The sequence below is a fragment of the Gallus gallus genome, chromosome 1 (assembly GCF_016699485.2).
Source record: "Gallus gallus isolate bGalGal1 chromosome 1, bGalGal1.mat.broiler.GRCg7b, whole genome shotgun sequence".
NCBI classification, from domain to species: domain Eukaryota; kingdom Metazoa; phylum Chordata; class Aves; order Galliformes; family Phasianidae; genus Gallus; species Gallus gallus.
In genome coordinates this window covers 32,992,032-33,008,361 of record NC_052532.1, presented here as the reverse complement: position 1 = coordinate 33,008,361, position 16,330 = coordinate 32,992,032, and the positions used below count along the sequence as shown (strand labels likewise).

Genomic DNA, 16,330 nt, shown 5'->3' with positions numbered 1-16,330 from the left:
GTCACATTATTCTGCTGCTGTTTGTTCACTGAAAATTAAAATAAAGATCAGGAAGTTTATCCAGGAAAGCAATATTATTTCCTCTGTAAAGTACTGGAAGTTCAAACAACAACAATGAAAAATCCTTTAACTTCACTGTGTCAGAAACGTGGCGCTTTCTATTTTTGTGATAAACGGGTGGCATTTGCTGTTGCAATTCATCAATGTATTTATTAGTCAAATGTCATCAAACAAAGAAAATAACTGAAAGCAAACAGACTTCACAATGATACAAAGGCTACAGCAAGCGAAGACTCCACAAATGTAATTAATTAGTGTTCAGTCTCATATTTACGCATCTCATTTGAATGACACGTTTGTTGTCTTTCCCACACTGATTTTCTGCTGTATCTCCAGATAATTCAGGTAGCAACCACTTTTCATTTGAAAACACATTTTCCATTTTCCCTTTGAAATGCTGTATTTTAAAGGGATTGAGACAAAAGTTATGCTTCCGTGAATATAACGGAAGGGTCCTCCCATGTCAGCAAAGCTGAACACGGATCTGGCCCCATTCATGACCATTTTTATGTGTTAAGAGGGGCATCCTGAACTGATGTAGACTTTCATTGCTCCATTGAAGTAGTTGAAGTGCTGACATTTTAAACCAGCTGGAGATTTGCTCCATTATCTTTAGATCACTGAATTTAAGTGTGCACCTAAAAAGGATTTCAATTGCTTTTTTTTTTTTAGGGTGAGAAAACATTTACATACTATACTGAGCTTCACAGAATCCATTGTAAGTGGGTTTGAAATAGTTTTGAAATACCCAAATCCACTCTTGGGGCTATTTTAACAGGAAATTTGGCCCAGTTGTTTAGTTTTGCAAGCTGTCAATATATGCTTCAAAACCGTCCTCATAACTAAGTCAGGATTATAAAATTAGATGTGGGAATGAATGTGGAAACATCATCAGCAACGTCATTCACTGTTGAGTGCAATCTCCTTTTGCTCTTGGTAGAACTTGGAAAGGTAGTGATCTCTGTGCTTTGATTCTTTATACGCCCTTGCAGCCATTTGTAGTTACCGTAGAGAGTCAGTTATTTATCAAAAGAGAAGACAAAATAATAATGGTCACCTAATGTACTTTTTCTTTCTGCGATTGGAAAACAGTCACATTTTTAAGATAAACAATTTGAGGCATTTTTATAGAGCTTCTTTCATGCAGCGTGTTTTGAAAAACACTTTCGAAGAAGAAAGAAAAAATAGACATAATGTTTTATGGAACTAGTTATGGTAGAACAACATATACTTAGAAAAAATGGGAAAAGTCACGTAAAAAAAAGCTTTCTTAGCTTTTTCTTGTGTTTCCTGTGTTAGAGCACTGATTTGTGGGAAGCACTGTAGGAGTAGCTGTTGCTTGATGTAGCACTAGAATATGTTTTCTATAGATTTGATCCCTCCCCCTTGCAGTACGGAAGCAATCACATACATAATTGCATGCATAAAAATTAGGAAGTTATGTTTGTCCCTTGTTTAAAGCTCATCAAATCTCTCAATCTGTACTGTGTTAATGGCTTACATATTCAGGCAGCCCTACTTCACATCTTGCTGATCTTGTAATAGGAAACCTGAACACAGGTCTTGCAGCACCAGGACAGCACTGTACACAGCCTCCTGTACTGCGAGCATCTCTCTAACGATGCCGAAGGGAGAGCCACAGGACAGGGCAGCATGCAGATGAAATCAAGTAGAATTCTTTTTAGACTGCTGGGTAATCCTCTGTACTTAAATCGTGACTTGGAACTGAGGTGGTGTAAGGTGCTTTAGACTGCCAAACTTTGCAAATGAATAAATGCACAAGCACAGTTCAACAAACATACTCAGCTGTATAAATAAGAAAAGAATTAAGAAATGCACTACTTAATATGAAATATTTTTTAAATAAATAACCCAGTCTTTATTTTTGGTTGCATGCCGGCCTCTTGCTTTGTGGAAGATTTCTTGCCTCTGTTGCAATATTACCATCAATTATTTGAAGACGAGGCACTGGACTAGATGGACCACTGGCTTGATCTGATAAAGCAATTTCCTTTTTGAAATGCAAGGAGGCGTAATTGCAGCACTGTATATTTTAACTGGCTTATTAGAACCAGACTGCAATTATCTTGTGTTCTGTTTTTGCTTTCTTTTCCTTTTTCCTTAAAAAAAATAAAAAAAAAGGAAAAAAAAAGAAATAAAAAAGCAAGATATAATATGTTTTAAAATAAATCTCTCAGTAACATGCAGTCTCACACCAGCTCCTTTGGAGACAGGAGCACAGACCTGACAAGTCTCTCACATTTGCACTGATGCTCTCGTATCGGCTTGTTCCCTCCTGCTCCCCCCACTGCAGTTTCTACATCACATATTGATAAGCTGAAGCGGTGGCCTCTGCTCCATCTTACTACAGCCTGGAGGGCTGTGTGCTGTTTGGCCCTGTCCTTGTGTCTGTCTGACTTGCTGTGCCGTGGGATGAGGCAAGGGATGTCGTGCTGCCCCCGGATAACCAAATGGCTTTTTGTGCCCCTCTGAGCATCTCTACAGAGCACTCTGTAGGTCTGTGAGGTCTCCCTCACCACATGAAACCACGTATGGCAAACTTGTCCCAAGGCCTTCAATGTGCCGGCTTAGGTTAGGGGCCTTCTTTGTGGCCGAGCAAACAGGAGATCTGTGAGCACTGTGTTAGAACAATGCAGTTCTTGATCCTCTTTCTGTTGAGACTTTTTGGTGTTTGCTCCTATGTAAGATATCGATTTGGCATTTTGAAATCCAGACTCAACCATAATTCATCGTTAGCTGTTGTATCATTGCCCTCAATGGCACTGCAAAGTATGTCAGGGTGGCTTGGTGGCTCTGAGGAGAAATAACGGCATTCTGTACTGTTTGTATGTAGCAGAGTGACTGGGATTTGGATCTTTTCCAGGAATGGATGAGAGTTAGTACTATCTGATGCTTGTTTCATGGTTTATCTAAAATGAGTTAGTAGTCTCAGTGTGTTTTTTACTGTAGAACTGGCCAGACCATAAAAGTCACCGCTGGCAAAAATGAGGATGTGCACCTGCTGTGTGCACAGCGAGGCAGAAACTGAGCTCTGATCAAGCAAGGCATTTCAGCTGCAAGCATGTGGCTTCAATGGGACTAGTCAAATTAATTATGTGCTTACAGACTTTTCTGAAGGGAGCCTGAATAAATGTTGCCAACTGCTTGGAGAGATCCATGTTGAAGGCACGTGGGTGGGGTGCTGCTGAAATGGCTGTGTTTGTGTCTGTATTCTGGGTACAAATTCAAGACTTGAGCTTTGTTTCTATGGGCTGTCAGCCCTATGCCTTCCGTAAACATTCATTTCTCTTATCTTCAGAACAGAGACTATATAAAAGCAGGTAATGTTCAGAACGATGCTGCAAGTACCTGCCCTGTATTATGGTATTAGAAACTACAATTACAGTCATGTGATTCTTCAAATGTGAAGGTACTGGTGTGGCACTGAAGTAAAATATCACTTTCTGACAAAGTATATCAGGCTGTGGTATTCCTGCAAGAAATGAGGTCATGTTTAAAGCTTAACTGCAGGAAAAAAAAAAGAGATCTATTTCTGTGCCATGGCAGTAGAACAATGCTCTCTCTGCACTGTGTTACCTTGTGTTTATTTAGCTTTGATAATCTCTATATTGTATGAAATAAGTCATACTTAGGTGGGGTGGTAAATTTTATCTTAATGTCTGGTGTGTGGTAAATACAGTGAGATAAGTTCTGGTTTATAAGCTTACTGGAATCAAGACAAGAAAAATTGTATTCGTATGCTAACATAACAAGCTATACATTCAGATACGTTGTTATGTTGCCTGACACTTCTTGTTATATGATCCTGCTTTTTTTCTGTTCAATCTAAAACCATGAAGGAAATCTCTGGGATTAAGATAATACTTCAAACACACTACTGTCAAAGCACCCAGACCTTCTTAACCAAGGCACTGCACTTAACCAGGGTGTTTGCTTAAAGAAATGTAGCCATGAACCCACGTGCTTGTTAAACTCCAGCCTTAAGAGATACGTTTCTTCCCCATGAGGAGAATGAATGTGCATTCATCCTCCTTTATGGCAAAATTAGTGTTTTATATTCTGTTTTTAAACACTGTGATTTGATAGAACTATTCCTTTACCACTTAGGTCATCCTGTGGTCAAAAAGAACTCTGGGCAACTTTCTTCCTCTTTTCAGATGCACATGCTAAATCTGGGAATCTGTGCCCACATGCTGCAGAGCTCCATACATCACTTTGTGCTTTTAGATGACGTTACGAGGATGTGTGGGGCTTTAACTGTCATGTTTGTGGAGGCCCATATGGGCTACATGGCCTAATCTTGTGAGTGCAATTGCACAGCTGCCTTCCCCCGCTCTGATCATGTTTGCATCCTCTCATATAGGTGTTGGGGTCACTGCTCATGTGTAAATGTGCTAGGAGGAAGTTTGAGCTTAGCTCAGCCTTTCTGAGCTTTCATTTTGAGGCTATGATGTAATTCTTTATTTTTGTTTTTACCAGTGTAATTATTCCTCAGTGTTTCAGACTTTCTTTAGAGTTGCTTTGATTTGTTGCATCTGTTGTAAATACAGATTTGATGTCTGGCAAATACACACTTCACACTCTTGTAAAATTAAGTATGCTTTTTAAAACATACTCAGAGCAATTGGTACATAACAGTTACCATGCTTTCTTGTGGGAAAAAAAAAGTAAAATTACTATTTATTTGCCTATATTCTAATTCTATATTCATGTGAGAAAAGTGCTGACACTGCTATCACTATATCTGCATGAATGCACTCTCTTTGATAATCTTATTCTCATTCCCACTTTGACATTTGAACTTGCAATAACGATACTTGTATTCCCCTCTTTCTCATCATCCACCCAGCCACTGATAACTTAACTTTTTCTCCTCTAGCTCTCCTTGCCCTTCCTTTTCTCTTCACTGTTCACCTCATCTGCATTGGTGTCATATGATCTTTCGGAATGTCAAGAAAATGCAGTCTGCAGTCAGCATTACCAAATTGCTTTCCTGCCAAAAAAGTCTCTTTTCATATGCCATGACCCATCATCTCACAGTTAGCTGCGAGTCATTCTGATTCCCAAATTTACAGTATATTTTCTATTTAATGAGCTATTAAACATTATGCACTTTTTAACTTCATCTTTTCTGACTAACTACATTCCTCCTGATAATTATATCTTTAGAAAGAAACAATTAATTTGAAACCCATTCTGCAATAGAAGTGACATTATTTAGATAGCATTCCTCCATATCTATGCTCTAGGGATTATCTCATTAGAATATATTTATATTTGGAAACTCCTTAAGACTGTTATGTCAGTCCAATGCCACCATGTTGTAACAGTAATATAGACAAGACTACTGCATATGCTATTTTAATAACACACGAAATGAAAAAAGACACATGGATGGGTGACTAATTTATTTTTGCTTTGACTCCACCCCAGGAGAATATCTTGAGTAAACTTAAGTTATACACAGACACAAACAGTACATATTGAATAAGAGTGATCTTCTTGGAACTGGGATGTTATTCTCATTTTTTCTTTCATTAATCGTGATGTTCAACTTGCTATGGTAATTTTTAAAATTAAGTAGTTACCTAATAAAAATTTTGTAAAAAATTACAAATGACTCAGTTGAGTGAGTTCAATCTTTGTAGCTCATACCTCACCTTCCATTTGTGTATTTATTACACTCAACAATATCTACTAGTTCAGGTGATATAGCTCTGGTTCTGTCATTGTGCTTAGTTATATCTAGTTAGTGAACAGATGCTAAATGTTGTAAATGCATATGCATTCTGCTAATAGCTTTGCTTGTGGCTCTAACCTTTGTTTTTTTCCTCTACTACTTAGAGTTACACTTTAGCAAAATATAGAAATGATTGTCAGGGGGAAATTTTGTCCACGATCTTGCCATGGCAGGAAGTAGAAAGATATATTTTTAAGTCATCGTCTTTCAGCTGTGAACCCTGTGTTGAAGCTGCACTCAAAGTATGTCTCTTACAGCCTTCCTTTGTTGCTTATCAGAACTTGTGCCCAGTTCTCACAGTTACTTTGTGGAATTAATATCAAAAACATTCATTGGGGGAAATTTCTCTGAACCAGTATTGGGTTAAAAAGAGTGCAGTATCCATATCATCCACGATAAACATATGGACACTCTAAATTCATGATTTATCTGGGTCTCAGATGCCTTTCCACTCCCTTTTGAATGACAGCTTCATTTCCTTCATTTCTCTTGAGGATGGAATGTTTTGGTCCACCACTACTTCAGTTTCATAGCAAACTTTTCTATTTATTTATTTATTTTGGCAAAGTAACATGACAGGCCTGATTCTGTCACCTGAAATATTTTTTACTAGTGAGCAATTAAGATGATTCAAAGCTGCATTTTTAAAGCAAAATATCTGTTATTCCTCCGAACTTCTTAACCATTAAGCAAAGGGACAAAATAAAAATATGAGTATAGCTAATACTACCTGAATTTTACTACTTTACAGAACCATAGAATTCCCAAGGTTGGAAAAGACCTCTGTCCCAGTGCCTCACCATTCTTTCTGAGAAAAAATGTTTCCTAATATTCCATTGAACCTCCCCTGGAGCAACCTAAGGCCATTCCCTCTTGTCCTATCACTGATATGTGGGAGAAGAGGCTGACCCCCACCTTGCCTCAACCTTTCAGGGGGTTGTAAAGAGCAATAAGGTCTCCCCTGAGCCTCCTCTTCTGCAGGCTAAACAATCCCAGTTCTCTCAGCCACTCCTCATAAGGCTTGCGCTCCAGTATATTCAATAATCCAGGAATTATTGAAAAGAAAACAACCATCTATCATTTAATCCCCTCAGTCCAAAGCTATTCCATGTTTTGTATTTTAGTCTTTCTGCAGTCTTTCTCTCACTATCTTAAGCAATTTTTTGTAACTCATGGTCTCCTTCCAAGAGAAGTGTGTGCCAGTGGAAGAAAAGGAGGTTATCAGGAGTAATCAACATAGATTCACCAAAGGGAAATCATGTTTGATCAATATGGCAGCCTTCTAGAATGTCATGACTGGCTGAGTAGATGAGAGGTAGATGAGCGGAGCGTAGTTGTCTACCTTGACAGAGAGGTGGATTGAGAACTGGATGACTGGCAGAGCTTAGAGGGTTGTGATCAGCAGCGCAGGGTCTAGTTGGAGGCCTGTAACTAGCAGTGTTCCCCAGGGGTTGGTATTATTTAACATCTTCATCAGTGACCTAGATGAAGGGATAGAATGCACCATCAGCAAATTTGCTGATGTAGAGATGAGAAGAATGGTTGACACACTAGAAGTCTGTGATGCCATTCAGAGAGACTTGTGCAGTTTGGAGAGGTGGACAGGAAGGATCCTTATGAGATAAACAGGGGCAAATGTAGAGTCTTATACCTGGAGAGGAATAACTGCATGCATCTGTACAGATTAGAGGCTGACCTGTTGGAGAGAAACTCTGCAGAGAAAGACCTGGGTGTCCTGGTGGACAACAGGTTGACCAGCAGTGTGCCACTGTGGCCAAGAAAGGCCAATGGTATCCTAGGTCACAAGGAGCATAACCAGGAGGTTGTGGGAGATGATCCTCCCCCTATACTCTGCCCTGGTGAGGCCACATCTGGAGTACTGTGTCCAGTTCAAGAAAGTCAGGAAAATTCTAGAGAGTCCAGCAGAAGCCCACAAAGATGACTGGGACCTGGAGCATCTCCCGTATGAGGAAAGGATGAGAGACCTAGAACTGTTCAGCCAGGAGAAGAGAAGACTGAGAGGGGATCTTAGCAATATTCATAAATTTCCAATGGGTGGAGTCAAATGGATGAGGCCAGAATCTTTTCAGCAGTGACCAGTGACAGAACAAGGGACCGTGAGCACAAAGTGGAACACAAGAATCTCCATCTGAATATGAGGAAAACTTCTTTATTTTGAGGGTGACAGAGCACTGGAACAGGCTGACAAGAGAGGTCCTGGAGCCTCATTCTCTGGAGATATTCAGAATTCACCTGGACGCTTTCCTCTGCAACATGCTTAGGTGGAATGGGAGAGAGGGGGAGGATGGAGGCACTTCCACTTGCTTATAGAAGATTGTTAGTCACAATAAGTATAACAACTCTAAAAAAGCCATGAGCTGCTTATATATGAGTAGCTATATGACATTTGGAAAATTCGTGTTTATCAGTCTACATTATCAACAGAAACCTAGAGAGAAATGTGCACAGTTTTTCTGTCTGCAATACATACCTGATTAAGCAGTGGGCTGTGGAGTTCAGATCACAGTAATGACAGATTGTAAAGATTTAGAGAAGTATACCTTTCTCTGTTTTACCACCTTCAGGGTTGTTTGTTGGCTGAGTACTATTTTCTCAGATGGTCTTTGCCACAGGATGAGTCAGGCATAGGGGTTTCTGGTACTAAATGGCTTTTGTGGAGGCAGAGGTGATGCTGGAGCTCAGTGCATAATTATATGTTGGCTCATGCAGTGTAATTGTTTCTAGTAGAAAGTATCTTTTTAAAATCGTTATTCTCTTAGTCTCTCCTTCTCATATCTGGGGAGTTCTTGAAGTCATTTAATTGTCCATGAAATAAGAAGCCTGTCATTGGAGCCCACTGGAAAAGGAAATAGCTTCATGGGCAAAATCTTCCTCTGTTTTATTTTGAAAAGCTGTGGTTAAGTTTCTCCAGTGACTGTGGTCCTGATAAAGACATTTAGTTTTTATCCAGGAGTTCTCTTTTCTGAAGTTGTTCCATTAAGAAACTTTTGGTCTGTTTGGAGCCAGAGAACAAGTGGGAATGGACTCTTAAAAAACAGAAGGAAATCAGAATGTGAGACAGGGAGAAAGATACTACTTTTTACTTTGCCTAATGGTTTGTCATATACTTTCCATTGTTTGGTGGTGGCCAGTATTTCACATAACACTAATACAGGAGAACTTATATAATGCTAATGCTTGCAAGTGTTGAGCAGTTGTTCCTGTTTCAGAGGAAAGGAACTGACCTTGACCTGTGCCTTTTGTTCTATCTCTATTTCATGCTCTTTTCATATATTGAAGTAATTTCACTTGTGTTTCTGAGAGATCTCTAGCCATACATAGGAGAAAGGCATGCCTGCCTATGACTTTACCACCGAATCCTGGTTTGTTCCAGGCCAATTCATTCTGAACTGTTGCAAATTCTTTGCAGCACTGAAGAAGACAGGATAATAGTTGGGGAAGAGGTGAATGAGAAGGAAGGGATTGTGCATGCCCTTCCTATTTTAAATTTAAACAGTCTTTAAGTTGGGCTTCTGTCCAAGAAACATTTCCTTAGACAAATGAAACCAAATCTATCATTCCATTTGATTTTTTTTGATTTTTTTTCCTTGACTGTGTTTGAAAGAAATATTATCTTTGATCACTACTTGTGTACTAACAATTAAGAACTTCTTCATACTTATAAATCCATGCTTCTATGAAAAGTGGGTTTCTAAGTTGAATTAGTAGTAATGCTGGATTACTTTAGAAGTGGTGTAATAATAGAACAGAACGTGCTTTTCTTTTTTTCTGGGCTTACCAGCATAGTAATTTATAGTAGTAATTTCCTACAAGAGTTTTATTTTACCAGTTAAATTTCCAATGAACTTGTCATGATTCCTGAATTAAGTCTATTTTTCTTCTCTTTACTGTTTGAGGGCATTTCTCTTATCCCTGAGTGCTTTCCACCCTATATTCATTTCTCTCTCCTTGAGTGTAGTCATTATTTTGCCAGTAAGTTCTCAGTTCCAACACCGTGTTTCCTTAATAGGTCTAACTGGTCTGTAACTGGTTCTGAAAAATCAACCAGAAAAAAAAAATTAAAGTTATTTTTAATGCTAAGAATCAATTACAGCAAAATATAGAATGGATTTAAAAACAAGGGCTGTCTTACTCTTCAGTTTCTCTTCCAGTTGGTAGCCCAGGTTGTCTTGCCTTCTGTAGTTGCTCAAAGATCTCCATAACTGAGTAGCTTCCTGAGAAAAATGTTAAAGGTCTTCAGCAACAGGACAGGGATGCATCTAATTTTGTAACTGCTAGCAGTCCTGTTGTTACTGTTAGTTATTAAAATAGCATAATGCCCCTCCGTGGTTAACGCCACGTGTTCAGTTTCTCTGTTAGTTCTCAATACTTTAAAGCTTTCAGACTGAGTGGCACACACCTCCTCTTTAATTTTGGTCTCTGAGGTGATGAAGGAAAGAGAAAACCTGCTCAGATGGCCTAAATCTGTCAGGGAAAAGAGAGTGGAGCCCTTCATGTAACTGTTGCAGATACTCTGAAATTCACTCTATGAATCTCTCATAATAGAAGCTCTTTGGGTGGCTGGTTTTGATTGAAAAGGTGAAGGTGGAACCACCTTTCAGCATTTTCAACACTAATAAAACTTGTAGCTGGAATTACCTTTAACCAATATTAGCAAGTCTGGAAGCAGGAGAACAGCTACAATTGTTTTACTATCGTGTTACTCGATTGGCCTGAAAATATTTTTCCCAGTGATTCAATTTTATAATTTGGAATGATACAGCTAGGTGAAGTAGTAGTCTCATGGTATTATGTTTCTCTGCCTGTCCAAATGTATGATAGTAATTTTATTTGCTGAAGTTATTCTTTTTAATCTTGAAGCCTCTGCTCAAAAACATATTAAATCCCCAGGTTTTTTGGGAAAAGTAATAATGGTGCACCATCAAATAAAATTCCCAAGCAATCATAAAAATTTTGAAAAGAAAATCTTTCTAGACATCTTTTCAAACAAACAAACAAAACCCCGAATGAGCTACATTGGATTCAAAGTAAATATCCCTGTAGCTGAGATTCATTTTATTGTTACACAAAGAACCTTTGCAAAGATGCATTCAAAATTGCAATGTTCTAATTTAATGACAATAGAAACTCCTTCTGTAGAGATTTAAGTGATGTACAGAGGGTAAAAGTCTTTTTGTGTCATCTTGCTGCTGCTTTGTGTGGTTATAAAGAGGAATGCACTGCTGCCTGTTTTCTGGTGTAGGAAATTTGTTTGTAGCCTATCAAAGAGGACATTAGAGACATGATTCAACTTGAAACTGACACCTAAAATGTTTCTACTTATAGCTTCCTACCTGCATGGCAGTTGCTTAACTTCATAGTCAAGGGAAATCAAGGGCAAGATTCAGGTGCATCACATCACTTCTCTCTGGGGCAACCCGCCTGCGGCCCAGGACAGCTGATAATTAGCCTTGCCCCCTACCCCACACCATCATGGTGACAGCCCTTCCCTGCCAGGTGTGCTGGCCCAGCCCTCTTTGGGCTCACACGCACTGCTCAGCAACAATTGAAACATCACCAAAGACAATTCCTCTTCACTCAGTGTGACCCAGGTAAGTCAGAAGTTTGGACACCTGTTCTCTAGAGTACCTTGTGTGCCCTCTAAGTGCTATTCCAGGGGGATGCAGAATCTGATACACTTAGCTGGTCTTTTCCTTTCGGGCATCTCAGATGACAATGGATGGTCTTGTTAGGGACCTGAACCACTGAACCCTGGCCTTTATCAGCAGATGCGTAGAGTGCATCTATTTGTCCAAATTGGTCAAATTGAATAATTTGCTCTAAACTTCTGATTTAACAATCTGTGGCAAGAATTTAAGGTGTGCCAAAGTATCTATGATACTTGTATAGGATTTATAGCACTGTTTCTGACCTATAACGTGAAACTCATAGACATGACAGGTATTATATTTAGTCAATTGAATGGAGTACTTATATTTCAGTGTCCAAGTTTAGATGTTGTAATCTTGAACTGAATCCTGTCACAAGACCTGATAGGTGACAGGAAGAATAATAGCATCATATACAATAATTATTAAAATTAATTAACCTTGGTTTTGATTTCTGTTAAAACTTGTTAGCAAATTGGGTAAACTAGATTGAATGTCTGATAATTCTACGAGAAATAAGCAGAGCATGAGTCTTTTTTTTTTTTTTCTTAGGCAAGTGTGGAAACTGTGAATTCACCCTTTGTACAATGTAAGTTGCTCAGAAGGTAATGCAATCCTAATTATTCCCTTTGTTACTACAACAGATACAAAAAGCACAATAGCACTATTTGATGGAGAAAATTCTCAGCTACAAAACAGTGTTTTTCAGCATAGTCACCACCAGTATGTATGCATTTTTGGTAGTGATGAACAGGAGCCTGCATGCTGTGCTCATTAACATTTGCACCAGCACAGTATAGCCATGGCCACTGCTGAAGTACACCACCCACCGCCTCACTGTTCTCACATCCACTGGTTGGTCTCTGTAAATGTTCAGCAAGCATTGATGAATGTCAGTGGGCGCATTTTTTTCCTCATGAAGGAATTAAATGATACACACGTGCTTCATATGTTCTTCTATGCTAGATGCCATTTTGTCTGACTGCACTTCTGTTGCTATCTGTCACATGGCAACAAAATATAATGGAAACTTCAACCTCCACCACCAACATCCACTTCTGATGTTGTGGGCCAACATAATAAAATAGGAGGCATTCCTTTCAGAGCAACCCTTGTAAATCATAAAGTACATGACAGTAATTAAATTTATTTCTCAGGTCAACTTCTGTTGCCGAGAGCATTGCCTAGAAGGGTAGTTAACTTCAGAACAAGAATTTATTGTACTATAGTATAAAAGATGGAGATGAGAGGAAGAATTTTCACAGGAATGAATAAGTATATACTGAATGAGTGTAAGAAGCTGCTTGTGGAATTTCAAAACAATAAACCAAATGCGCAGTCTAGAGGCATATTTCATGTTCATTATTTTTGTGATAGTGGCACTTAGCATAACCTCAGGAATGAGGTGCTGCACAAAGATAAAGCAAACAATTTTACTGTCTTCTATTTTAGTTTAGCTGCAAGACAGAGCCCTGCAAGAGAGTCTTTCAGTCCTTACTTCTCATGGCAGCTGCCTGCCACTGAGTCTATAGCTGTAAGTCTGAACTGTGTCCTAACTGCAACAGTGGTCCACGTGTCTTGAACTAGCAAGGCTAGTTCATAGTTACAGAAGTATATAACTGCCAGTGTCTGCCAGTATTTTATCAAAACAAACAGTGAGAGTGTCATAAAGTTCTTCTTCATGGTTTTGATTTTCCCATCAAGGATTTGACTGAAAATCATTAAGCTTCTTTAATCTGGCTGTTGTGTAGAGAATAGCTCTACTAATGCAGCTTGGAAGGTCAACTGTGTTCTGGGCTGCATTAAAAAAGGGGTGGCCAGCAGGGAGAGGGAGGTGATTGTCCCCCTCTACTCAGCTCTTGTGAGGCCCCATCTGGAGTACAGCGTCACAAAAAAGATGTGGAACTCTTGGAGTGGGTCCAGAGGAGGGCCACTAAGATGATCAGAGGGCTGGAGCACCTCTCCTATGAGGAAAGGTTGAGGGAACTGGGATTGTTCAGCTTGGAGAAGGGAAGGCTCCGGTGAGACTTCATTGTGGCCTTCCAGTACTTGAAGGGAGCGTATTAACAGGAGGGGGAATGGCTGTTTATGAGGGTGGACAGTGATAGGACAAGGGGGAATGGTTTTAAACTGAGACAGGGGAGGTTCAGGTTAGATATTAGGAGGAAGTTTTTCACACAGAGGGTGGTGATGCACTGGAACAGGTTGCCCAAGGAGGTTGTGGATGCCCCATCCCTGGAGGAATTCAAGGCCAGGCTGGATGTGGCTCTGAGCAGCCTGTTCTAGTAGTTGGCGACCCTGCACATAGCAGGGGGGTTGAAACTCAATGATCATTGTGATCCTTTTCAACCCAGGCCATTCTGTGATTCTGTGACATCAGTCCCCAAACTCACATTTTCCCCATTGGAACTGGATAGAGTCAAACTACAGGACTGCTACAGGATAATCTACAGGAAAACAACAACACCATAACAAAAATATGAAGCAGTGCTTCTTTGTCTGCAATGGGAGTAAGTGATGTAAGAAGGACATCTTCTGCAGCACCTTTTAGATTATTTAACTATTGCTGCAATCTTAAATATAAGAAGTTTTACTTATCATTTGTGTCTTGAAATGAGTCTCAGGAGAAGCAACAACAGTTGAAGTCATTAGATAAAAAAACAGAAGGTTAAGCCACAACCCTGACATGATTAGGCAGTAAACCCTCTCTCCTCATCTCATATCCCTCTTTTTTTTTTTTCTTCTGCAGCACTCCTATCTTCACTTATCACTGTCAGCAAAATAATTCTTGACTGCATTTTAATTTTTTGAGGGTCTTCAAGGCTTGTTACTATTTCTGGACTATGAAAAATTAATCTTGATTTCCCCAGTATCAGTATTTGAGAAGCTCTTGTTGCAATTCTCTTGTATTAGCAGAACATCAATATGTGACTAATTAGAGATGAAATGCCCAATGAGAATTGAGTAATGCAGTTTTCTAACTTTCTAATTAATGGCAAAACACACAAAAATGTTAATTATGTTTGGGAGGATCGTAAGTGCCATTTTGTGAAGAGTTCTTTTAGCTGTAATTGCAAGAAATGATGCAAATAATGGAAGATAAGATATTTGAGAAGAAAAAAAGAAAGGTTTCTCATGGCGTATATAAGACAGATATTTTAGGACAAGAAAAGGAATTTGAATAAGCATTATCCTTATTTGCCTTTTTTTTGTAACAACAAAAAATGTCTTAAACTTGCTTTTAGAATGCTCGTACAGTGAAAAAACATTTAAAAATTCCTACTATATTATTTGTGATAACTTGTGATAACTGTTATCAGAGGTTTCGTAACTAATGACTTGGTCTGTCTTTAAATGTTAAAGTGGATAGATATACCTAGGTTGGTGGATACAGTTTAAAACCCTAGGGCTTGTCTATGATGGAAATAATTAGTGTCAGCAATCTTTACAGCTGAACTGATTCTGAAGTATTTGGGTAAAAATGAATGAAGGAAGAACATTGTTCAACCACATTTCAAAATGACCATTGTAGTTTTTAACCAAGCCTGGGTATGGCTTCAATGCCTATAACAGCTTCAAAACAAGACACCTAAAGGTTTTTATAAGGCAATATTGCATCTGCTTTGGGCCTTTTTTGTTTTGTTTTGTTTTGCTGAGTTCATACAAAAGCATTTCACAAAAATCAGTACAAACAGCTGCCCAGCAGTACTTGTGCAAGGTAGGACATTTCTGCTGAAGCACTTCATTCCACTCCCATAGATGGGATAGAAGTACTTCAAGGTTATAATGCTGAGTGGTGTCTAGGAAGCCGTCCACATGCTGTATACCTGCATTCATACGTGCTGTAAAACAACCACACGCTTTGGAAAAGACCAGAAAATAAATCTGATTTCTATATTTCTAAATTACTTCTGTGGTTCCTTTTGCAGGACCTATATAAATGAGGATGCATATATTGTACTTCTAGTGAATATCTGTCAAGAGTCGTAAATTCCTTTTTCCATATTAAGCAGATTTCGCTGTTAACTTCGGTTCATTATTTGCATTAAATTTGAAGCATTACCTTTGTAGCATTTTACAGGTTTTGTTTCAGTCGTTGTACAGATGCATTTATGATCAGCCCTCATTTTGTATTAAAAATGGAGAGAGATCACAGAACATTGTAAGCTCTTCTGATTTGTCTCACTTTTCTTTTCCTTACAAACCTTCCCAAAGAAGGTTTCACACACAAAAAAAATAATTCTGAGTACAGTCCCATTTCTTTTTCATCCCAGTGTAGAAATAAGCATCAGAAAAACTCACGGTAATCTTGACTTTCATCCTCTTTCCACTCTAAATGTAGACCAGGATGTCTGCTTTCTGGGGAGCTCACTTCATTTTATGTCGTGTTTGTGGTCAGCTAGATCAGCAGTACTGCTTAGTGCTAACGGGAATGAAACTTCAACATGAGGACACAGCAGATTTTACCATGGGTGATGCAGATGCCATCTGCATCTCAGAGCCAGTAAACCCAGGTTTCCCACTCTCCCCAGTCAGAATATTTTTGGAGATGAGGTCTGTGTTTTCAGCTGATGTATGCCCGTTGTACTTTATGTTGGGGATATTAAGTCCTTATAGCTTCCATTGACTTCAGTTATAATTTGTGGTTCTGCAACTCCAAGTAGAAACCGTCAATAAACAGAAATTAAAATAGTATGTATGAATTGTGAGACAGCCTGCATAACTTACTGTCATTTGTGCATGTAAAAAGATTATGTGCCTAAAACAAGGGCCCATATGTTAAAACACGAACTCTGTATTGTAATGAAATTCCCCAATTAAAATTGTATTTCAGCTATTT

The 16,330-nt window shown here is 38.9% G+C and overlaps 1 protein-coding gene across 3 annotated transcripts in view; it reads left to right on the top strand.

Moving 5' to 3' along the window:
* FAM19A2 (family with sequence similarity 19 member A2, C-C motif chemokine like) overlaps positions 1 to 16,330 on the top strand; it is a 182,041-nt gene that overhangs the window by 3,665 nt on the left and 162,046 nt on the right. The gene's annotated exons all lie outside the window — the stretch shown is intronic.